The following is a 23,635-nucleotide window of genomic DNA, read 5'->3' on the forward strand; positions in this document are numbered from 1 at the left end:
AAACACAGAACATAATTTTTACTAGATATGCTTTCTGGGGAAAAACTGCCATGTTTCCTCATTGTGAGATGCAATTATCACAAACTGACTTATTGATTTATTTCTGATCATTCCATCTGCAATGTTGTTGGAGAAAGCAATAGCCATGATTCTGTGCCTGCTGAGGAGATGGGCTTGGTGGGAGAGTGGGGAATGGGGACGTGGGTGGGTGAAAAGTCACATTGGAGGGGCCGGGCGGTGGCGCTGGAGGTAAGGTGCCTGCCTTACCTGCGCTAGCCTAGGAGACGGACCGCGGTTCGATCCCCCGGCGTCCCATATGGTCCCCCAAGCCAGGAGCGACTTCTGAGCGCATAGCCAGGAGTAACCCCTGCGCGTTACCGGGTGTGGCCCAAAAACCAAAAAAAAAAAAAAGAAAAGTCACATTGGTGATGGGATTAGTGATGAAATACAGAAAATGGGTTTGGGGGGTTTTCTTGTTTTTACTTTATTATGAACAACTCTGTAAATCATTGTATTTAAAATTTAAAAATAAAAATAAATAAGTAAAATTGGGGCGAAGGGAGCCGGGGCACCCTCATTCAGAGGCCAAGTTACAGCTCAAGCCCACCTCCAGGGCCTCCAGGAGAACAGAACTTTCCCCAAGAGACAATTTCTGCCTCAGCAGCCTGGGATCACTTGCTCAGATTCCGAACACATTTGCCCTGGGAGGGTGGAGGGTGGCACCACATTTCCCAGGGTGGAAAAGCAAACTCATCCTGAGCTGATGGGCAGCTGAGACGGGTAGGGCCTGGCTACACCCCTGCTCTTGCTAGGTCAGCACTGCTGAGGCCCTGACACCTCACGCTTCCCAGTTTGCACTCAGTGGTAGCCAGGAGCAGGCAGGGCTGAGCCAGGGCGTATTACTACAAACTGAGAGCACTGGAAAGAGCAGCAGGAGGCCTCCTGCTCTGTTTCAGTCCCCAAAGGTCCCTTCCATCCCTTCAGTAGGAGCCTCCGGGGATCCTGAACTCAGCCCCCCCTCTCTTGGCAAATGTCTCTGGGACTTGTCACCAACACCGTGGTGCCCTGAGGAGAGATGAAGGTTCAGATCCTTTGCGGGGTTGGGAGCTTGGGGAGAACGCAGAGGGGTGCTCCGGGTCCCTTGTGCAAGCCAGGGTGAGTGCCACATCACATGGCCCCCAAGCCCGGGCTTCAGTTCTGGGGAGTTGGTGGAGGAGACCCTCCCCTCACTGTGCCTCCTTTTTCTCCCAATGAGGGTCACTCTGTGCATTCTCAAGAGGTCACAAGTGGGTGGGTTGGGGTGGGTGGGTTCTGACAAAGGCAGAGCCCAGGGCCTGGCACGCAGCGACCGCACCCCAGATGCAGAAAGCGGATTAGTCACCGGCCGGCTCCTAATGGACACTCTCTGCCTCTGGTCCAGCCTCATTTCCTGGGTTAATAGCGCTTTGCCTGAGTTCCTCTGCTGGGGAAAGGGAACAGGGAGGAAGGACGGGGAACAAAAGCCCCTGAGAAGAATATCCCGGGTGCCCCACCGGCCGCTGGCACTGGTAATTCGGGCTCTTCTCAGACACGCTCTCGAACCTCATTACCACGCTGTGCCCCGCGGCTGCCAGCCCGGCCAGGCCAGGCCGCTCACGCGGAACCGTTCAGGTATATTGTGGGATGATTTAATGCGATAATAATGTCCACTTGGCGAGATCGATGATGCTGCTTGTGGTGGCTGATGGTTAATGAATGATACATTAGCAAACATCGAGAGAGGGAGAGGGGGAGAGAGAGAGAGAGAGAGAGAGAGAGAGAGAGAGAGAGAGAGAGAGAGACGGTGTTTGGAAATACAGATGAGGACACGGATGCGAGGCACCCCCTTCCCCACTGCAACAGCATCAGGAAACTTGATTTATGGGACAGGGCAGGGAGGACCCTGTGAGGCCCCTCTGAAGCCGCTTCTGCCTGGTAGGAGGGACAGAGAGATTGAATGCTCTCATCCAGCAGAGAGATAGAGAGTGGGTTCTGCCCCTAGTGGGATGAGAAGAGGGTGGGTGCTCCCAACAACAGAAGAGGGGTGCTCCCACAACAGGATAGTAGAGGGGGCTTCTACCAGCAGGACAGGGGAGGGTGCTCCAAACAACAAGATGGTAAGGGATGCTCCCACCAACTGGATGGGCAGAGAGATGCTCCAGCCAACAGAATAGAAAGAGAGGTACTCACTCAACCCACAGTTCCATCCCCCAACACAACCCAACACCCCAACACACCCACACACACCCCAACACGCTTCCCGGGGGTACAAACCTTCAGGAGTGTTTAAGTGGAGACTGGGGTGGGACAGGAGATGCCCTGGGGACCTGGGGTTCCTATAAACAGACAGCAGCTGGGAGGAGCAAGGCTGGGCAGGGGAAGGGCAGGGAGCAGGCGCAGGGCTGGGGGTCCAGGCAGCACCTTTGGTTCTGGTGGGCACAGTGTTTCGAGCAACGTAGACTTACCCTGCATCACAGCTGGATAGGCTGAGCTCCAGCTTGCAAAGTCAGGAAGGTCCAAGGAAGCCTGACGTGTTGGGGCCTCAGCCACCCCCATAGCAGCAGAAGAAATGGAGAGCTTAGGAGACCTTCACTCCATCTTCACCTGTCTGTCATCCATCCCTCCATCTGTCCATCAACCCTCCATCTGTCCATCATGTTTTCATCTGACTATCATCCATCCCACCATCTGTTCATTTATTTCTCCATCTGTCTATCTGTCCATTATCCCTTTATCTATCCACCCCTCCATCTGTCCATCCATCCGTCTATCTATCCATCATAGTTTCATCTGTTTATTATTCATGCCTTCATCTGTCCATCTACCCTCCATTCACCTTTCCTCCTTTCCCAAGTCATCCTCAACTCCTCCACCATCCATCCGCTTCTATCTCCATCTACCCTCCCTCCTTCCATCTCCCTCATCCATCTTCCATTCTCCTCCCTCCATCCCTCCCTCATCCATCTACCACGCTTCTCCCTTTATCCCTCCATCTCTCCCCACTCTCCATCCATCTACCTCAGTTCAACAGCCAATGCACCATTTTCCCTTCCATTCTCTTCCACCCTTTCTTAAACCCATTCACCCCTATTCATCTACCCCCTGCCACCCCTACCTCCACCCTGCATCTCCTTCCCTCCATCCCTCCCTAGACCCTCAATCCACCTATCCCTCCCTCCAACCCCCCCCCTACCTTCCACCTCTGCCTCCACATGCCCATCCCTCCTTCCTCCCCGTGATACCTCCCTCCCATTTCCTGTTGCACCCCCCGGCCCCCAAACATTCTGCAGAGTCAAGAGGCATCCACCCCTCACCAAGGTGCTCAAAGGACCTCACTCAGACAACCTCCCTCAGCAGCACCTGGACACTTACTCAAGACATCCATGTGTACCTCATCCCTCATCCGAGCATGAATTTGACTATTCACATACCCAAGGCCACTGAGTGTCCAGCCTTGGGGCCTCGGTAGCCATGATGGTCCCCCTGAGCACTTCCAGGGGTCACTCCTGAGCACAACATCCATAGTAGCCCTCTGACTACTGAGATGTGGTTCCAAACCCCACCCCTACGGACACCTCGAAGGAGGGACAGAACCACTGGGCTGAAGAGCACGTGGCAAAGCCCTGCCCTGCATCAGACATTCAGGGCTGTGGGGATTGCTTTGGGGTGCTGAGGCCCTTGACTGAGTCCCAGTGGCTTTGGAGAGATTTCACCTTGGTGCCCACAGTCCCTTCCCCACAAGCACTTCCATCCACGGCCTCCACCCTCCCACCCCAAGCTCCATCTGCCACACGCTGGCTGAGCCATGGCAGAAGAGACTCAAGACAAACCAATGTTCAGACTCCAACAGTGCCCCCATTTCTCACGGGCACCCTCCTCTCCCCTCCTCTCCCCCACTCTTCTCTTCCCTCTCCTTCTCTCCCCTCCTCTCCCCTCACCTCTCTTTACTCCTGTCCCTTCCTCTCCCCTTCCCTTCCCTCCTATTCCCTCCTCTCCCCTCCACTCGCCTCCCCTCTTCTACTCCCTTTCCTCTCCCCTCACCTCTCCTTCTCTCTCAACCTCTCCCCTCTTTCTCCTCCCCTCCCCCTCTCTTTCCTCTTGTCCCTTTCTCTCCCCTCCCCTCCTAACCCCCTCCCATCCTATCTCTCCCCTTCTCTTCCCTCCTTTTTCCTCCCCTCCCTTACTCTCCTCTCTTCTCCCCTCCTTTCCTCTAACCTCTCTTTTCCCCCCTCTTCCCTCCTCTCCCCTCCACTCTTCTTCCCTCCCTTCTTCTCTACCCCTCTCCTCTTCCCTCCCCTCTTCTCCTTTCTTCTTCCCTCCCCTTCGTTCCTCTACTCTCCCCTCCTAGTCTACAGGTGCGCCCCTTCCCCAAAGCCGGCCTCAGCCTAGGCCTCGGATCAGCACTGCTGCCGCCTGGCGGGGCTTGTTTTGTCTGGCAAATGAATTATGTAAACCTTACCCACCAGAAACTGTTTCAAGTCAATTAATTGTTGTAATTACTTAAGATTTCTTTTTAATGAATATGGCTCTCTGGGGAGGCCGCCATCTCCTGTCATCTGCGGGCCTGATAAATGAAATGTGATTTGTGGCCTGCTGCGAACCAGCCCATGTGCGTGTTCGTGTACGTGTGCGGGCCGAGTGCCCTTGGCGGAGGCAGGACATGCTGATGTCAGGCCTGAGGGGTGCCCTGCCCAGCCCAGAGAGGACTGGGCTCCTGGGGGTGCATGGTCCCCTTTCTCTATGTCACCAACACCCAACACCCCAAACTGCCCGAAGCCTCCACCAGCGTCTCTGCCACCAACCCACCACTCCTCTCACTTCTCATCACCCACTTGAGCCCTTTCATACCCTTGTCTTGTCTCCTCAGGGGAGTGAAGGGGAGTAGGTCTGAGAAGGGAGGACGGATCCCAGGGATCCTCAGACACTCAGAAGCATCCAAGTCTGCCGTCCTAGGCGTACTCAGAAGCCTGGGAGGTGAGGCTGAAAGATGGGTCCCAGAGGAGCTGCCTCTCCATTCCAGCACCCTCCCAGTTCCCAAGCAAACATGAGTCCCCACAACTCCGCACATAGCCAGGTGTGTGCACATTGGCCGCCACAGCAGCCTCAGCTTCACTTGAAGGCTCTTGCCCCACTGCCTTCATGTCCCAGGCAGACACAAGGCTCTGAGACCCACCTGGCTGCTAAGGGTCATGGGAAACACGGGGACTTCCAGAGAGGTCTAGGGGGACAAGTGGTGTTGGAGTATCCAGTTTCCACTCTATTCAGAATAATTCTTCTTTGCTGTGCTTATCCCTCATGGACTGGAAGTACTTCCCAATGGGTCCCTTAGCCTTCCTGTTCTCGACCCATGGGTTGGCCTTTCTCTCCCCAATAAAGGCCTTAGTCTCAGGGTTAGACGCTGCTTGTGATTCTGGTTCTTTCTTCTCTGGTCCTTAGTAGAATTGAGATGGATTTCTTTGCTATGTTCTTGGGCCATGATGTTATTCATGCTGTATGCATGTATTTCCGGTTGCATGTGGCTTTTGTGTGGTTATGAGCATCAATTGGTGTGACGAACAGGGAGCACTTAAGGGTAACTCGTGGGGGAGAACTCACCTCGGGGTGAAGGCTTAAGCGTGGGAGTAACTGGTTTTCATTCTATTCATGATAATACTTGTTTGCTGCTGCTTGTCCCTCATAAACCGGAAGTACTTCTGGATTGGTCCCTTACCCTACCTGTTCTCCACCTATGGGGATGTTTCTTCTCTTCCCAATAAAGAACTCAGATCTCAGGAAGAAGCTGCTTGAAGTTTTGGTTCCCACAGCTAGTCTACCTGCATGCGGATATCTTTTGCCAGTCAACGGAAAGTTTGTGGTGGAGTTTTTCTGAACGTGTTTTATTCTCTTCAACCTTGTGTGGCGTTTGCTTCCAGATTCCTGCTCCCCAGTCCCTCAGGATTGGAGTATGAGGCTTCCTCTACTAGGTAGGAAGTGAGTCCTGGAGAGAAACCCCGACCCAATTCTTTTTTTTTTTTTTTTTTTTTTTGGTTTTTGGGCCACACCCGGTGACGCTCAGGGGTTACTCCTGGCTATGCGCTCAGAAGTCGCTCCTGGCTTGGGGGACCATATGGGACGCCGGGGGATCGAACCGCGGTCCTGATCCTTGGCTAGCGCTTGCAAGGCAGACACCTTACCTTTAGCGCCACCGCCCGGCCCCCCGACCCAATTCTTGTTGACGAAAATAAATTCGGGTTTCGCTTTCTTTCGTGAAAATCCCATCCCACCCCAAACATTAGCAGAAACGTCAGTCTTTCTCCTGTGGGTCATCATGTCTTCGCATCTCATGTCGAAGGAAGCCCAGAAAGATTAAAGACATTGGCAAGTCAGAGACTTGTGTCCAGAACTGTGAGGAGAGCTGGCTGACAACTTTGGGATAGGCACAGTCCCTTTTGGTGATGTTGTGAACCCCAGCCCACGGATCCTTTCTGCTGCCTGTTCCCCCAAACACTAGGCTCCCACAGGACACTTCTGACAGCCCCAGAAAGCAGGCCTGGGACCGGAGCTATAGCACAGCCAGCGGTAGGGCATTTGCCTTACCCAGTACAGACCAAGGATTCTATCCCTGGCATCCCATATGGTCCCCCGAGCCTACCAGCAGCAATTTCTGAGTGCAGAGCCAGGATTAACCCCTGAATGCTGCCAGGTATAGCCCCCCTCCAAAGAAAAAGAAAAAGAAAAAAAGCATCTCTGAAAATGCCCTTGGCTGCATCAAGATCAAGCCTTGCTGCAGATGAGCAAGTTCAGAGCATCCAGCTTGCACGACTGTCTCTGGTCGAGGAAAGTGAGCCAGGTTTCAGACAGACACAACCGTGGTCCCCACATCCAGACCCAGCCTAATCAGAATATACAGCCATGGTCACCGCCATGACAGACATGCACATGGACACCAGCTTCCACCAGCCACATGCCCTGGCCGCCAGTCTAGAACTCTCCTTATTTCCCTGTGCTGGTCAGCACAACGCAAATCATGACCTGTCAGGACAGGACAATGCTGCCTCTCCGGAGTGTGTGATAAATGCTCACCTCAGGGACAGAAAGACAGAGACAGGGAGAGAAAGGCTGGCCAATGGCATTTGATTGTGGCCTTATTGGCACCGCCATGATGTAGAAGATTTCGGACAGAAAACTAAAAGCTCATAGACCTTGGTGACTGGAGCTGAGAGAGGTAGTCAGGGTTGACCCCCAAACAAGTCCTCAGAAAAGCCTAGCTCGCTGCCTCTCCTGCTGTGTCCAGCTCCCTAGACATCAATCCTGAGCCCCGGAGGACAGGCATCTCTGCTCTGGGAGGGATGAGCCGTAAGACAGTTCCACAAGCAAGGCTGATGTATAAGAGGTCTGTGCAGAGGGTAATTGGTCACTTCTGCTGAGTCAGTGGGGAAAGAAGCTGTTGGAAAGAAAGGCTGACTGTGGTTCCTCCTAGTGGAGCCCTGGACACAGGTCAAGGCTGGGGACTCCTCTCTTAGCCCCCCAACCCAGAGACAGCACAGCTGCCTTTTCGTTCCCCCTCAGAGCAGAAAGAAAAGCATCTTTTGCAGGATCTTATCCAGGGGTGTTTCTGGTAGGAGCCACTGGTCGAATGTTCTGCCTAGTTTTCCCATCCACCTTCTTAATTTTTGTTCAGACCACCAGATTGTGAAGATCCCTGAGTCAGTTGCCCTGGGTTCTGAACCAGAGAAAGGGCCATTTGGGCATAATTTGCTTTATGCGTTTAGTTCCCTGTTCTTGAGAGTGAGTTCCGTTTTTCTGTGGCGTAATACAAGATCCAGTTATAAACCACACAGAGCCACCAAAGCATCTGACCATTCTACCCAAGGATAAGTTTTCATTCCCCCTTTGTGGACTTTTCTGTGAAAAAAACCTATAGAATCTGGCTTGTGGCCCCGGGCAAGAGTCATTGATTTGGTAAAGTGACCCTGGCCAGCCAGTTTGGAACTGTTGGTAACAGAATGAAACTTCACTTCTCTTTAATTCATTTGTGTGGTTTCATCTTTCAAATCTGGATCCTAACACAGACCAGCCACAGCAACAGTTATTTCACTCTGGGCCAAATATAACCTGCATCGATTTGCTTTTTCTTTTGCCTTTCTTTTCTTTTTTACTTTTTTTTTCTCCTTTTTTAATAGCTGAAACTTTATGGACTATATCCATTGATAATGGTGATGGCGTGTGTTCATGTTCTGTTCTTAATTTTAACGTCAATGCCTCTAGGACTTCACTGCCTGGTAAACTATTGCCTTTTGATTGTACATATTTTTCATTATCCTAAGCATGTTCCGAAGAAAAATTATTTGGTAGGTTTTTTTTTTATTTTTCCCTTTTGATTTATCTTTTCCAACTTTTGACATTAAGTTCCCACTCTTCTTTATGAAAGCAATTGAAATGTTTTCTCCAGCTCTGCTGGAAGGAGCTTAGGAATGGAGTGGCTTAGGAATGACAATGATATCGACATTTGGAAAAGTGATGTCCAAATAATCTACCCCTTGTTTCTAAATTGATATTGTGAGGATAAAGAGAGAAATAGAGTGGAGGGTGCATTTACAATGTTAAGGAAGGACAGAACTGGAGCCAGAGAGATAACACAGCAGTAGGGCATTTGCCTTGCATGTAGCTGAACTGCGAGGGACCCAGTTTGATCCCAGCATCCCATATGGTTCCCCAGTCTGCCGGGGGGATTTTTGAGTGCAGAGGCCAGGATTGACCCTTGAGTGCCACTGGGTGTGGTCCAAAAACCAATCAATCAATCAATAAAGTTTTTTTTTAATAAAGAAAGGGCAGGGCCCGGAGAGTTAGCACAGCGGTGTTTGCCTTGCAAGCAGCCGATCCAGGAGCAAAGGTGGTTGGTTCGAATCCCGGTGTCCCATATGGTCCCCTGTGCCTGCCAGGAGCTATTTCTGAGCAGACAGCCAGGAATAACTCCTGACACCACCGGGTGTGGCCCAAAAACAAACAAACAAACAAACAAACAAACAAAAAGGACAGAACTAAATATCCAAGCTGGAGTTAACAACAATGAAATCATGAAACCCAAACTTCAACAACCAAAACTTAAAAGGTGTCTGTTATAATGGCAGGCTGAAGAATAGAGGTGGTAGCATAGGTGGACTCTGGGGACAGGACATGGTTGGAGGGAAGTCAACACTGGTGGTGAGATTGGCCATGAAACATTGTATGTCTCAAGCTCAACTATGAAGGACTTCGTAAATCACAATGATACGAATAAAATTGTTTTTATTTTTGTTTTGGGACCACACCTGGTGATGCTCAGGGGTTACTCCTGGCTATGCGCTCAGAAATGGTTCCTGGTTGAAGGACCATATGGGAAGCTAGGGGATTGAACCTTGGTCTGTACTGGGTCAGTCACATGCAAGGCAAATGCCCTACCACTGCGCCATCACCCCAGCCCTTCATTCACTTTTCTAAGAGAATAATGTTGTATTTTTTATCTGTATGGTTTTTTTACTTCCCCTTTCCTTAGGTTTGTTTCTTCTTTTTGTTTGTTTGTTTTTTTGGTTTTTGGGTCACACCCGGCAGCGCTCAGGGGTTACTCTTGGCTCCAAGCTCTCAGAAATCGCTCCCTGGCAGGCTTGGGGCACCATATGGGTGCCAGGATACAAACCAGTGTCCTTCTGCATGAAAGGCAAACGCCTTGCCTTCATGCTATCTCTCTGGCCCCCGGTTTGTTTCTTATTCAAGATGTAAGATATAGGGGCCAGAGAGATAACACAGCAGTAAGGCGTTTGCCTTGCATGCAGAAGGACATTGGTTCAAATCCAAGCATCCCATATGGTCCCCCAAGCCTGCTGTTTCTGAGTGTAGAGCCAGGAGTAACCCCTGAGTGCTGCCAGGTATGACCCTCCAAAAAAAAGATGTAAGATATATTTTAAGATATATTATTTATTTTCCAAAGTTTGGTTAGAATTATTACACCTTTATAATTTTTTTATTTTTACTAAAGCATCATGATTTGCAAAGTTATTTATTCCTAGCTGAGTTTTAGATATACAATGTCCTAATACCATTCCCACCCACAGTGTCAACCTCCCTCCACCCACATCCTTACGTCCCCCTTTCTCCCTCCCAGCTGCCTCCTCAACAGGCACATTTTGAAGTTTGGTTGTTCAAATTTGGGGTGTGATGTCTTCAGTGCTATTGACCCTGTGGTTTGGATATTTAATTGGCTATTTATTTCTGTCCTTTCTTAACACCACCCAAGAACCTGTGTCCCCTTATCACTCGACCCCCCTTCACACTTTATTTCTTTTCTTCTCCGTATATTCTGGGGTCAAGGCTGATCTAGGTGCCCCCTTCAATCATTGTGTTCCCTCTCTGACACCACACCTAAGCGAGACGTAGTGTTTGGAATGTGTGGAACAGTTTAAGGCCACCACAACTCTTACTTTGCTCACTTAGGTAACCAGAAAAGTTGTCCCTGCCCTAGTCTGATTCATGTCTTCCTCAAACTCTGTACCTAGAGGACAGACCTGTCCTCCAATTAACTGAAGGGCAGACACGGCAGTTTCCAGTGTGAAGAGTTACCAGAGTAGGACAGCAGGACATCTGGATTGAGGGAGACACAGGGAAAGAGGATCTCCAGGAAGCCTGAGCACACCCCACTGAGGACCAGCTCTGGAGCCTCTCACAGCCAACCAGAACTGCCCAGACCCAGAAGGACCCTTTGTGTGTCGCCTCAGAACCTCCCTAGGCATTCACAGGGCATCCCCAGGCCTCCACAGCTGTGAGCAGGCACCCTGAGCAGACAGCCCTGTGCAGGGCCAAAAACTCACTATTCACAGACACAGAGCCCAGAGCCCAAAGCCCAGGTGAGCAGGATAGAACTGGGCAGAGATGACGGGGCCCAAAAGTGTGGCCACACTGAGGCTCCATTCCTAAGGTTCTGTCTTCCTACCGCTGGGGAGGACTGGGGCTGGGACAACTCTGGTGGGGTTCAGGGGACTCTGTGTGGTGTCGGGAAGCAAGTTGGGCTCTGCTAGGGAAGTGTCCTACCCACTGAACAGTCTCTCTCGGGCCCTCAGTCCTCCTCCCTCCTTGTCTACAACTCCATCAATCATACCCTGGGGCCACATCCCTTCCTAGGAAAATGGCTCAGCAGTAAGCAGAGTGCCACCTTGAGAAACTGCCTTCCAGCATAAAAGGCATTTTTATCTATTGTTTTCTCCATCCTTGCTGTTACCCTCTGTTTCAGCGTGTGCTGGAGTTTGACACGATTTCAGACATGAAGTCATGGACAGAGGCTCCAAGTGTCAAAGTCACCTAAGTGTCAGGGTCCATTTCTGGCCTCCCTTCCATTCCACTCACCTCTCTGCAGCCCCCTTTGAGTATCACAAGGCCTCAATTGTGGTAACTCTATTCTAAGTCCTAAAATAAGAAAATATATGTCTTCCGACTGAGTAGCTCTTTCCAAAATTCCTTGGGCATTTGTTCCCTTTCTGCCTTCTGTGAATTTTAGCAGAAGCGTCTTAATCCTTCCCTCTCTGGCCGCCCACCTTCCCCTGGCACATCAAACTTTGATGTACAATGTGCCATTATATTCTTTTTTGTGTGTGTGCCATTATATTCTGTTTGAAATATTTCCTCTGGTATCTTGTGATTTTTTTTTCCCTTGGGCCATTAGGCTATTTTGTGTGTGTGTGTGTGTGTGTGTGTGTGTGTGTGTGTGTGTGTGTGTGTGTGTGTGTGGTTTTTGGGTCACACCCGGCAGTGCTCAGGGGTTATTCCTGGCTCCAGGCTCAGAAATTGCTCCTGGCAGGCAAGGGGGACCATATGGGATGCCGGGATTCAAACCGATGATCTCCTGCATGCAAGGCAAATGCCTTACCTCCATGCTATCTCTCCGGCCCCATTAGGCTATTTTTAGTGAGTTAACTTCTAGATATGATGTTTTCACAGTGCTCTTAATTCATGTGTGAATGTAATTTAGTGAACTGTGTGTGCTGGTAATTTTATAGTGAAGGTAGAATTTCCTATCAGCTTCCCGTCCTTTCCAATGGGCAGCTGTCCGTCCTGTAGACCACATAGACGTGGCTGTGACCTTGGTGAGCACAAAGGGCCCGTGAGGACAACACACCTCCTGCCCTGTAAGGTTCCATTCAGGAACCTTGAGCAGGAAGCTCTGTAGTGTGGTTAGGAGGACCTAATAGAACTGCTTTCCTGGTTCTCTGGCTCACATACTGAGGCAGGCTGCCTTGGTGGAATCGTCCCTTTCTCCCTCTGATTCTGTCCATTTGAATTTTGATCTATTTGAGATGCTGACATAAATGTGCAAGTAGCTGAACTTCATGCCTTTGCAAATTCTTGACCATAAAAATGCCCAGCTTACCCCAAAGTAATGACATTTCACTCCTCAGTTGTAAGGTATCCCTTCCCCCAACTTCCTGTTTCCCTAACCTCTTCATTTGCAGGGGGTTGTTTTGTTTTGTTTTGTTTTTTGCTTTTTGGGTCACACCCAGTGATGCTCAGGAGTTACTCCTGGCTATGCACTCAGAAATAGCTCCTGGCAAACATGGAGTACCAAATGGGATGCCAGGGGATGGAACCTTTGTCCATCCTAGGTTAGTGCTTGCAAGGCAAATGCCTTACCGCTTGCTCCACCGCTCCGGCACCTTAACCTCTTCTTTTGAGATGTTAATCCCACCTGAATGATCAAGCCTGTCCACACCTGGCATGGGACAAGTTGTTTTAAATAAATAATAAAAGAGATTGGCTGGGGGAAGGCAAGAGAGAAGCGTTTTCAGCAAAGAAAGCAGATAGCAGAAAGACTCATGGCAGAGAAAAAGTCATGGAATAAAGCAAGCTGACTCCGATGAAACTTTAACTGACTGTTGTGAATTATTTCTCTGCCATTACCTTGCTTCTTCAGATCCACTTGGGGTGGCCTCACCCAACATTTGGACCTTACACTTTATATTTTATATTTTAAATCAACACTCAGTGGTTGGTTATTGTGGCATGTTGTCGTTATTGTCACTGTTGTCATTGTTGTTGCATATTAATGTTTCCTTTGTTGTGTCTCTAGACTGATGACATGTTTCTTGTAGGCCAGTAAAGTTGATTCTTTTTTTTTTTTTTTTTTTTTTTTTTTGGTTTTTGGGCCACACCCGTTTGACACTCAGGGATTACTCCTGGCTATGCACTCAGAAATCGCCCCTGGCTTGTGGGGACCATATGGGACGCCAGGGGATCCAACCGCTGTCCGTCCTATGCTAGCGCTTGCAAGGCAGACACCTTACCTCTAGCACCACCTTCCCGGTCCCAGTAAAGTTGATTCTTGCTGAATCTGCCAGCTCCTCTCAGCTGTACACCCACATGTAGTCCACCTGTTGAGTGGTCCGCAATCACACCTGCTGTTCATTCTTCATTTGCTTCTTGCCCTTTGATGGTTGGGTCCCATTTTCTCTCTTCTTGCCTTATTTTGAATTCTTTGAATATTTTCAAATGCCATTTTATCGACTTTCTTTTTTTTTTACCTAGTAAAGAATGATCCCTTTGGAGTTAATAGGAGGTCAAATGATATGCATGATAGATACCCTTTCAGTAGCTATGTTGAAAACCACTGTTTCTAAGAAGAAATAATGGAAGAGGGGGGGAGGCAAAAGAGAAGGTAGGAAGGAAACTGGGAACATTGGTGGCAGGAAATGTGCCCTGGTGAAGGGTGTTGGACATTATATGACTGAAACTCAACCATGAACAACTTTGTCATTGTGTTTCTCATGGCGACTCAATAAAATTATTTATTTATGTTTAAAAGAACTACTCTGTGGGGCCAGAGAGATAGCACAGCGGTAGGGTGTTTGCCTTGCATTTGGCTGATCCAGGACAGATGGTGGTTCAAATCTCAGCCTCCCATAGGTTCTACCGAGCCTATCAGGAGCGATTTCTGAGCACAGAGCAAGGAGTAATCCCTGAGTGCCACCAGGTGTGACCCAAAAACAAGCCAAAAAAAAAAAAAATTACTCAGTACTTTATATTATCTTAGTGAGTACCCAAAATTAAAATAATAATGAAGACACCCGAGAAATCTAAGTGGGTTTTCCCAGTTTCTGTCTGTGCATCCTCTGCGCTCTCTCCTCAGCCTGCAGAAGCTCTAGGCCTGATTCTTCACAGCAGTGAGGTAAGTGGAGCCCCCATGACAAGAGCACCTGGGGCATTCTGCACCTCAAATTCTGACCAGTGTGGTGTGAGCAGTATGGACACACTCAAGTCAACTCCACAGGCAAAATTACCTGTTAGTGGGACAGTGCTCAGAAATTACTCCTGGCTCTGCGCTTGGGGTTCCTAGTAGAGCTCAGGAGACCCAGTGTGGTGTAGGGGTAGAACCAGAGCCAGCCACAGACACAGTAGAACCATAACTTTACACTGTGTTCTCTGTCCAGCTTCAGTATCTACCTATATTCATTTTATTTCTTCCGTTTCTCCTCAGGTTCCGTGACTTTTCTCCCTTGGTTTAATCAAAGGTAATTTCAAAATCCACTTACGGAGGAGCCCGAGAGACAGGATGGGACAAGACTGACCTTCCTTGTGTGGGGCAAACCCCAGTTCAATTCCCAGCATCCACGTTTGGGTCTCCTGAGCAGTACCAAGACACTTGTTGGCCAGGAGTCAAAACTGAGCCTCTCAGGCCATGGCCTCCAACCCCAAAATCAAAGTCAGCAACTGGGAAGACATATAAATCAATGATGCAACTAGCATGAGTGGGCACTGTGGCCTGAGGAGAGCCTGGTCAGCAGTGCCCATGGCTGGTTCTGCCCTCTCGGTGCTCACCTGGTCTGGAGGCCTTTCAGAGTTGAAGTGAGGGCCGTGACCTTGTGGGAGGAGATGGGTCCATGCTGGCCCCATTGCCTGGTCTTGGTCCTTCCCTGGCACTAAGGGCTCTGTGGATGGATATTGTGGGGCCTGAAACATTGTCTGGGAGAGCCCTATTCTCTCTCTCTCTCTCTCTCTCTCTCTCTCTCTCTCTCTCTCTCTCTCTCTCTCTCTCTCTCTCTCTCACACACACACACACACACACACACACGCCCCAAAACTCCCATGACACTGTTGATTTCAGCTCCCCGGGGGATAAACCCCAAATTGGCACCTCAGACAATGGTGTGGCCCAGGGGTGAATCTTTAACCAGCTCCCCATAACCTTTCTCACTAGGACCCACACCTACCACCCACCTTCGTAGCCTCTTGGCTGTGAAATGATCCCATATAAAGAATCATTGTGCGTAAATCAACTGTGTGACGCATTCCAAGAGACAGCAAGCATCCAGCTGCTGAAGACAGACACTCAGTCCCATAAAACGTGTCATGGGCTTCCAGGGCCATGCAGAGACCGTGATCTATGACCACACAACAGCAGTTGGGAACTGGCAGCCTCACCTCTGCAACCTCACTAGCTCACTCTTGCAGGACAGATCGGCAGGGACCGAGCTTGATGGGGGGGGGGGGGCCAGTATGGCCTGACACCCCCATGTCCAGGGCAGTGAGTCTCCAGTCTCGAGCCTTTCTCCTTCCCTCCTCCCTGAGCCCCAGGGTGAAGGGCTAGAAAACAAGTCCAGGCCTTGACAGACCCAGCCCATCTCCTCCTGGCACCCAGTGCCTGCTCGAGCTACTCCCCCATCAATTGCTTGTCCACACTCTCCCTGAGCTTGGTGGAAGGCAGCTCTTGCCAAAGTCACCCCAAAAAACTTTGAAGCCAACATTTGGGGCAGAGAGAGGGCCAGACAGAGGCACAGATTGTCAGGAGGAAGGAGGAACAGGAGGAAATGGGGAGGGAGAAGAGGTAGAGAGAGAAAAGGAGGAGGAGGAGGAAAGGAAGAGGAAGAAGAGGAGGAAAAGGAAGAGGGGAGGAGAAGGAAAGAAAGAAGAGGAAGAGGAGGAAGAGAAGGAAAAGGAGAAGAAGGAAGAGGAGAAGGAAGAGGAATTGGAGAGAAAGAAGGAACTGAGAGGAGGAGGAATAGAAGGGGAGGAAGAGGAGGAGGAATAGAAGGGGAGGAAGAGGAGGAGGAAGAGGATAAAGGGGAGAAAGAGAAGAAGAAAAGGAGTAGGAAGAAGGGGAAGACCAGGCCCTGGAGCCAGGTGCCCAGGCTCACTAACTTCCTTTGGAACTGGCCCATAAAGGCAAAGCTTGGGTGGCATAGAGATGGGGCAGCTCACGACATTTCCCAGGACCCTGTTCTTAGGGACCACAAGCCAGTCCCCACAAATGGCACTGGCCTGCAACAGCCTGGAGCCATAGGTCTGAGAACACTCTCTCTTGGTCTAGACCAGCAAGGCAGGGACAGACCCAGAGCCTTCATGTGACCATGAACAGGCTTGATCCCAGGACACGGCTGATCCCATCCCTTGTACAACCAGAGGGACAGAAACAGGAACAGGCCTGGCTCTGTCCAGCTCTAGCAGAACGGCATTTGCTGCAGACAAAGAAAACCCCTCCTGACTCGGAGCAGTCTGTCCCCCCAGGGTAGGGCACAAGGAAAATGTTTCCTTTGGGGGCCGGCGAGGTGGCGCTAGAGGTAAGGTGTCTGCCTTGCAAGAGCTAGCCAAGGAAGGACCGCGGTTTGATCCCCCGGCGTCCCAGATGGTCCCCCCAAGCCAGGGGCCATTTCTGAGCACTTAGCCAGGAGTAACCCCTGAGCATCACACGGGTGTGGCCAAAAAAAAAATAACAAAATAAACAAAAAAAAAAAAAGAAAGAAAATGTTTCCCTAAGGGTGCGGAAAATGCATTTGTCAAGGAAAGTGAGGGACAAGACAGGGTTGGGTACCACCTCAGGAGGGTGAGGGGTCCTGGGCTCCTTCTGATGCCCCAGGAAAGGACAAGCAAGGGACATTTCTTCCAGCAGAGACCTTGACCGGGCCCTGGACTGGCAGGGCAGTGTGGCAGCAGATTGAACATTCTGAGAAGCAGAAATGTGTTCTCTGTGTCTTGTGTAGCCGGAGCACCTGATCCTATCCCTCAGGCTCAGGGACACTCCTGTTTTCCATAAACTCACACACCCCTGACACACCACACTGACAGGCGCGAGGCCTCCCCTGCGAAGCCCAATGCACCCCGCGTGGCCTCGATGCCCGCCCAGCTCTCCCCTCTCGACAGAGCCCTGCCTGGGCGGTCCGCAGGTTTGGAAGAGTAGGGGGGGACTCTGCGCACAGGTGCTCCCATACCTGTACCACCGGGGGGTTCGCCCCGGCTGGGGCCCCGAGGAGAAGTTCCCTTCCCTTGCAGCAAGATAATGTTTTAAAAAGCTGACTTTTAAACCTCTTCCTGGATTTTTTAATGGATTAAATTCATCATGTCAGCAGCTGCTGTGCGGCTAATAGAGCCATAAAGCACTGTATTAAAGGATTACCCATGCAAAATTCCCCCTCGCACTAATGTGAATTTTAATACTTTTAACATTTCGTGGAGATGGGATTGTCCACGAACAGCTTGTTCTATAGGTTGCTCGATCAAATTAAGTTCCCTGCCTCATCAGAAATGCCAGGACTCCATTAAGCGGGATTTTTTACAGAGCGGCGAAGATGATTCACGGCTGCCTTGGTGAAGACCCAGACAGCAGATGCTTCAGCACCAAGGGGAGAAGGCGCCGGAAGGTCGCGCTGCCAGGGATCCCTGAAACTCTGGTTTGGGGGAGACGTGCGTGGGGTGAATCCCAGAGTCCCCGGTTTGGGGACATCCTGCCAAGGCTGGTAGGGTCCCTGACAGTGTTCGGGCTGCAGAGAACAGAGGCTGCTTTCTGGGATCAAGGGGGGGATGTCCAGAAGCCAGGTGGCACCCCAGCTTTTTCCTTCCAAAAGGGGTTTGAGCTGAGGCAGGTACACCCATATAGTCCTGTTCACATCACAGGAACCCCCAGACCAGACCCATCTCTCTTTCTCTACAAATAAGGTCCCATCCAGTGGGATCTGTGAACTGGTGTCTGTGCCCTGCAAACAGAATTTCTGGAGAGAAACTGGTGGTGAGGACTCAATCATCATTACCCCCAAATGCTTCCCCGTGCCCCTAAATCTCTCAGTTTGCTCCCAGGGCTTCCCAGATGTTTCTAGCATCACTACTGAGAAAACTAGCCACCCAGGGGACCACTGAGCACAATGTGGCCCTTGGAGGTGTCTCCCAGGAGTGGCCCCAATCCAAGACGCCAGCGGCTTAGGGGGGAGTTCTGGGCAGCCAGCAGGGACACCTCTGGAGGAAGATGGCATTTGGGGGGATTCTCCCGGAGCTCGCTCTTCTTGTCCTGCATTCATATGGCAGCGCCCAGCCACTGTCATTTCTCATCAGGACGAGAAAGGCTAAAGAGATAATATTTCAATAACATACTGGCCTGATCATAAAATAACTCAATGGAAATGTACAGCCCCTCGGGCGCACGGCGGGCGCTCTCCGCATGCCGGCCCATCTCGCTCTATCTCGCTCTATCGGGAGGTTTTTTTTTTCCTTACGGTTACACTTTCTGTTAGATCAGAGCCATCCCCTCCAGTCCTAGTTATGCTTTTATTCAACAGGGAGAACGGGAGGATAAAGACCTACAAAACTTATTATGATCTATTACCATCCGGAAATAAAGACGCTGCCAGTGTGTATTGATAAGCAGAGACTGACCTTTCTGGGTCCCCCACAGGCACCCCCAGGGCCCAGGCCAGAGTCTCTCAGTTGCTAGGCAACGGGTCCAGCTGCTGAGAGGAGCCCGTGATGTCTCAGGCATCTCCAGGCTCCAGGCTGAGAGGGGTCCAGACACCCACTGTGGTGATTTAGTGGTGATTCTGGTGGTCAGTGCACGCCTGAGGGTGTAGAGAGCAGGCAGAGCTAATAACAGACCCTTGGGCATAAAGGGCTGGGAGGGTTCTGGAGGAACAATGACTGACCGCTGAATGCTGACCACTATTGGCCATGACAGCTAGTCACTGACCTCTGATCCCTGATCATTGGCCCCTAACGACTGACCCCAGGCCCCTGAAGGCACCCACTGGAACTGGAAGCCAACTGGCAGTTGTTTTTGTTGTTATTTAGTTGTCTGGTTTTGTTTTTGTTATTCTGGCTTTTGTCATTTCTTCCCCGATCAGGCCTCATGACTCCGCTGGTCACCAGGCAGCCCAGCTCTGGCCCCTGGAGATTTTGTATAAGACATGCGTGCTGGCGAGGGGTGCTTCTGAGATCACTGAGCTAGGGGCACCTGCCCAGGGTTCCAGCTCCTCATGTGACCCTCCCCATCCCTCAGCCAGTGCACAGATTCCTAGATGCTGCATGCAGACCCCTTGCTCTGGGGTCCGGGTCTGCCCTGGGACTTGCAGAAGAGCTTTAGGGGCCAGAGAGATGGGCCCCAGGGAGCAGCTCTGGGACAACCTCACCCCTCACCCCTGACAGAGGCAGATCCAGGGTCACATGGGAGCATCATGCCTGCCCCAGAGGCTGCCACTGTAGGAACTTGAACTCCCCTGCTCTGCTCTGCTCTGAGCCTCCTAAGAATCCCCATGGGCTCACCCCAACTCCACCTTCTAGAACGAGGTTGAGGCGCCTGATCTCGCTCTCCAGAACCTTTGGTCCCAACAGCCTCTCAAGGCCATTCAAAGCCAGCATTCAACGCAGACACATCTGAGAAACCACGTGGAGGGGAGATGCAGTCTGTCCCATCACCCCAGCTGCTTCTCACTGAGACCTGGGGTGGTGGGTCAGGCCTGGTTGGGGAGCTCGGTCTGAGCAGCACCCCATAGACTCTTCTTTGCAGCAAAAAGCACGGAGCAGGGAGGGCGGCCCAGCACACGGCCCATCACATAAATCATTTCTCAAGTCAGTGATTTCCTAACTTAGCATCAGCCAAACGCCCCCAAATCGAAGGGGGGCTCCTCATTAGGGTGTGATAGCAGCAGTTCTAGCCCTCCCTCACTAAGGTGCCAAGGCAGTGATGTTGCTTTGCCCTATCTGACCCTTAGGGCAACTGCTCTAAGATGCTCCTGGGCACTTAGTTTTGCCTCTCCAGTGACCCCAAAAACTCATGTCCTAGAAGAATGAAGGATAGAGTGATAGCACAATGCAGAGGGCATTTGCCTTGTACACACCTGTGGGTATCACCTCCCCCAAATCATCTATCCCACCTGAATTCAGAACTGCCCACACCTGGAATGGACTGGGAGAGGAGTCTGCAGAGGGGGAGAGAGGGGATAAGAAGGAGAGTTAGAGAGGGAAGCGGGAGAGAGCCATCATCATCGGAGATACAGCATCGGATTCAGCATCAGCAACTCGGTATCATCAAGGAAGCAGCAGCAGGAACATCACCAGAGGGAGTTGGTCGGCCTGGAAGCCAGTTAGGAAGCCTGGAAAAAGCAGCTGAAAGGGAGACAGGCCAAGAGAGCCCAGTAGGAGGAGAGAAGTAGCTACTAGGAAAAGGCTTAGTATGGAGGCCATGTGAGGAGGTGTGCATGGTGATAGGGACTGCGAAATAAAGCTGGCTGACTTCATCTGACTGCTTTGTGAATCTCTCCACCTGCACCCTGCAGCCCTCAGACCTGCCAGACTATAGGGGCTGTGGGAGCCAGATCGAGCCCAGAAAGGTCTCACCATCCCCACACCAACACTAGGACTAATCAATTTATATTAAGACAACACACACCCAACCTGGGTTCAATCCCTGGCATCCCATAAAATCCCCAGAGCCTGCCAGGAGTCAATTCTGAGTGCAGAGCCAGGAGTAACCTCTGAGCATCGCCGGGTATGGTCCAAAACAAAAAAAGAAAGAAAAGGAAAAAGAATAATGCACAGGAGCATTTCGATGCGAAGTGACGGGACCTCAAGGGCTGCAGAGAGACAAAACGAGGCTGAGACAGAGACAAACACACACACACACACACCCTCTTCTGAGGGGATTTAGCCACACAATGGACAGAGCCATGAAAAGGAAAACAGAGACAGAGAGCCTTCAAAGGTGGAGCCAAGATCTCCTTATAGGGACACTGGCCAGATCTACTTTCCAGCATCATTCACACCCTAAGCCCCACTGACAGTGGCCTGGGGACCCCCAGCACCTGCCTCCTACTCCCCACCTTCTCTGTAGTAGCATCTCTGTCAGAGACAGCGACAGACATCTGTTCTCTGTCACCACCGAAGGGTGCAGACCTTTCTCTGTGTGGAGAAACATCCGGGAGCCCCCTGAGCAAGGCATAGAAAAGTCCCCCCTCAGCTGCAAGTACCTCCACACTACAGGGTGCTGCAATGTCACCCCAACATTTCTCTGTGTCATGTTTGTGCAAAAGCTCCTTTTACACCGCAGTGTTGGGGAGCGTCACAAAGAGCCCCAGACAGGAACCGTAGTCCCAGGTCCAGAGAGGGACCCCAGAACCGGGAGTTGGCAGACAGGGCTGGTGGTTTCTGCCAGTGAGGGACAGACCCAGGCCAGGTCCACACCCTACTGTCTGGGCCATGGTTCCTGGTGCTGCTGTGGATTCTAGCCAGTGGCTCTCCCTGGAACACAAACCCCTCAGTCAATTCTGGTTCTCACTTAGCACATAAGCACCGTGGCGACCACGACCTCTTTCAAACCCTTGTCACCTCGGGAGTCGGGGACCTGGGCAGAACAAGAGCCAGAGAAACCACCCCAAGCTGGAGAGACAGGACGGGGAAGGCATTGCTGGTTCCAACACTCTGGTTCCATCCCAGCGCTGCCCTGAGTGATCCCAGAGTTCAGGCAGGGTTGGGGGGGGGGGTTTCAGCTCAGCCCCAAAACAAACAAGACATGGATATATGGGGAAGGCGTTCATAACTGGGTTTTCTCAATAATATTGAAGATACTCCACTGCCCATGCTTCGAGGAGCAGAGGGAGGACCCAGCTCCCAGGATCTGGGACCCAGCGTGGATGGGACAGGGGCAGTCTGGAGCGAAACCTCTTCCAGCATCTTCAAGGACTGCTCCCGCCCCCAAAGAGGAGCCAGCATCAGCTTCCTGCAGAGTCCTGAGTGGGATGAGAAGGTAATTAAGTGGCACTTATGGGATCGCTCACGTGGCAATTAGACGCCACTGTCCTTGGACACGCAGGACTCGGGAGCACAGCAGAGACGGCGGCGGCTGGCTTTAATTTTTAAAATTATTTATGGTCTTCCAACAGAATAATAGTCCCTGATGAGTCTTCTTTGCGCAAGTAAGACGGATGCGCGCGTGGAGGGGAGCGAGCAGTAGTTAGGGGAGCAGAGGGCGGGTGATTATTGTAATTAAATGGGGCTGAAACCCGAGCTGGAGGAGAGACACTGCTGAGCACTGGAAAGATTGCAGAGGAGCAGGATGGGAGCACTGGTTCCGGAGTCGCTGCTGCCTGTGGCTCCTTCTCGACTCCAGGGCTTGTTTCTGCAGTCAAAGCTGCGCTGCTTGGCTGGTTCCGAAGGTTCTAGGGGGAAGCTCTGCCCTAGGCAGACACCTTGGCCTTGACCAAGCCGTGGTCTCCTGATACCAGGGGGGCAGCAGGAGGAGCTGGGGGTGCTGGGGGCAGCCCAGGGAGGATGACTGGCAGCACTGGGTTCCTTTGGGCCGGCCCCCAGCACCCCCAGGTTCCTCCTGCGGCTCCCTGGTATCATGGTATCAGGAGACCATGGCTTGGTCAAGGCCATGACTGGCATGACTGGGGAGAGGAAGGGAAGCAAACCAGGGAGAGAATGTCCACTCTGCAAATTACCCTATAGAATCCACTGGAGTCTACACCACAAATTCTCTATGTAGGACCCATCCAGTGTCTACGTCACAACTCTTCCTGTAGGATCCACCCAGAGTCTACACTGCAAACTCTCCCTGTAAGACCCACATGCAGTCTACACCACAAACTCTCCCCATAGAACCCACCCAGAGTCTACACCACAAATAATCCCTGTAGGACCCACCTGTAGTCTACACCACAAACTATCTCTTTACGACCCACCCGGAGTCAGCACCACTATGTTCCCCAGCACCCTGGCCAGGGCTGACCCCGTGACACTGCTTGCTTTGCCCACCCACAGCCAGGCCCCACTGCAGACAGAACATGAGGTGACCCAACTCCAGTCCTGGTGCTCCCTCACCACAGACCGGAGCCCCCCCCCCACCAAATTCATGGCCGGAAATCCCTGAAGGACCCCTGAGCATGCCCTAGGGACCCCAGATTTTATTTTCTTGAGAGATCCAGGATCCCTCCTCTGCCTCACCTCAACACTGCCAGAGAGCCCCTGGAAGGTGCCAGCTCTGAAGGGACTCAAACAGGTAGATGGGTTGGGGTGCAGCCTCCTCGACTAGCAGGCTCCCCAAAGACAGTGTGAGTTCCTGAGAGCAGACACCACGGTGCAAACTCATCCAGGGGAACCTCGGATGTCTGTCTCCTGGTGCTGCTGCACTTGTCCCATCATCAGTTCCAGCAAAATTTGTTGTGTTCCTTTTACCTTTTGTTTGTTTGTTTGTTTGTTTTTGGGTCTCACCCGGCAGCGCTCAGGGGTTACTCCTGGCTCTATGCTCAGAAATCGCCCCTGGCAGGTACGGGGGGACCATATGGGATGCCGGAATTCGAACCACCGTCTTTCTGCATGAAAGGCAAACATCTTACCTCCATGCTATCTCTCCGGCCCCTTATGT

The 23,635-nt window shown here is 51.5% G+C and overlaps 1 protein-coding gene across 1 annotated transcript in view; it reads left to right on the forward strand.

Moving 5' to 3' along the window:
* Positions 1–23,635, forward strand: part of SLC35B3 (solute carrier family 35 member B3) — a 301,880-nt gene that overhangs the window by 34,987 nt on the left and 243,258 nt on the right. The window lies entirely within an intron of this gene.

This window comes from Suncus etruscus, chromosome 18 (assembly GCF_024139225.1).
Source record: "Suncus etruscus isolate mSunEtr1 chromosome 18, mSunEtr1.pri.cur, whole genome shotgun sequence".
In the NCBI taxonomy this organism is placed as follows: domain Eukaryota; kingdom Metazoa; phylum Chordata; class Mammalia; order Eulipotyphla; family Soricidae; genus Suncus; species Suncus etruscus.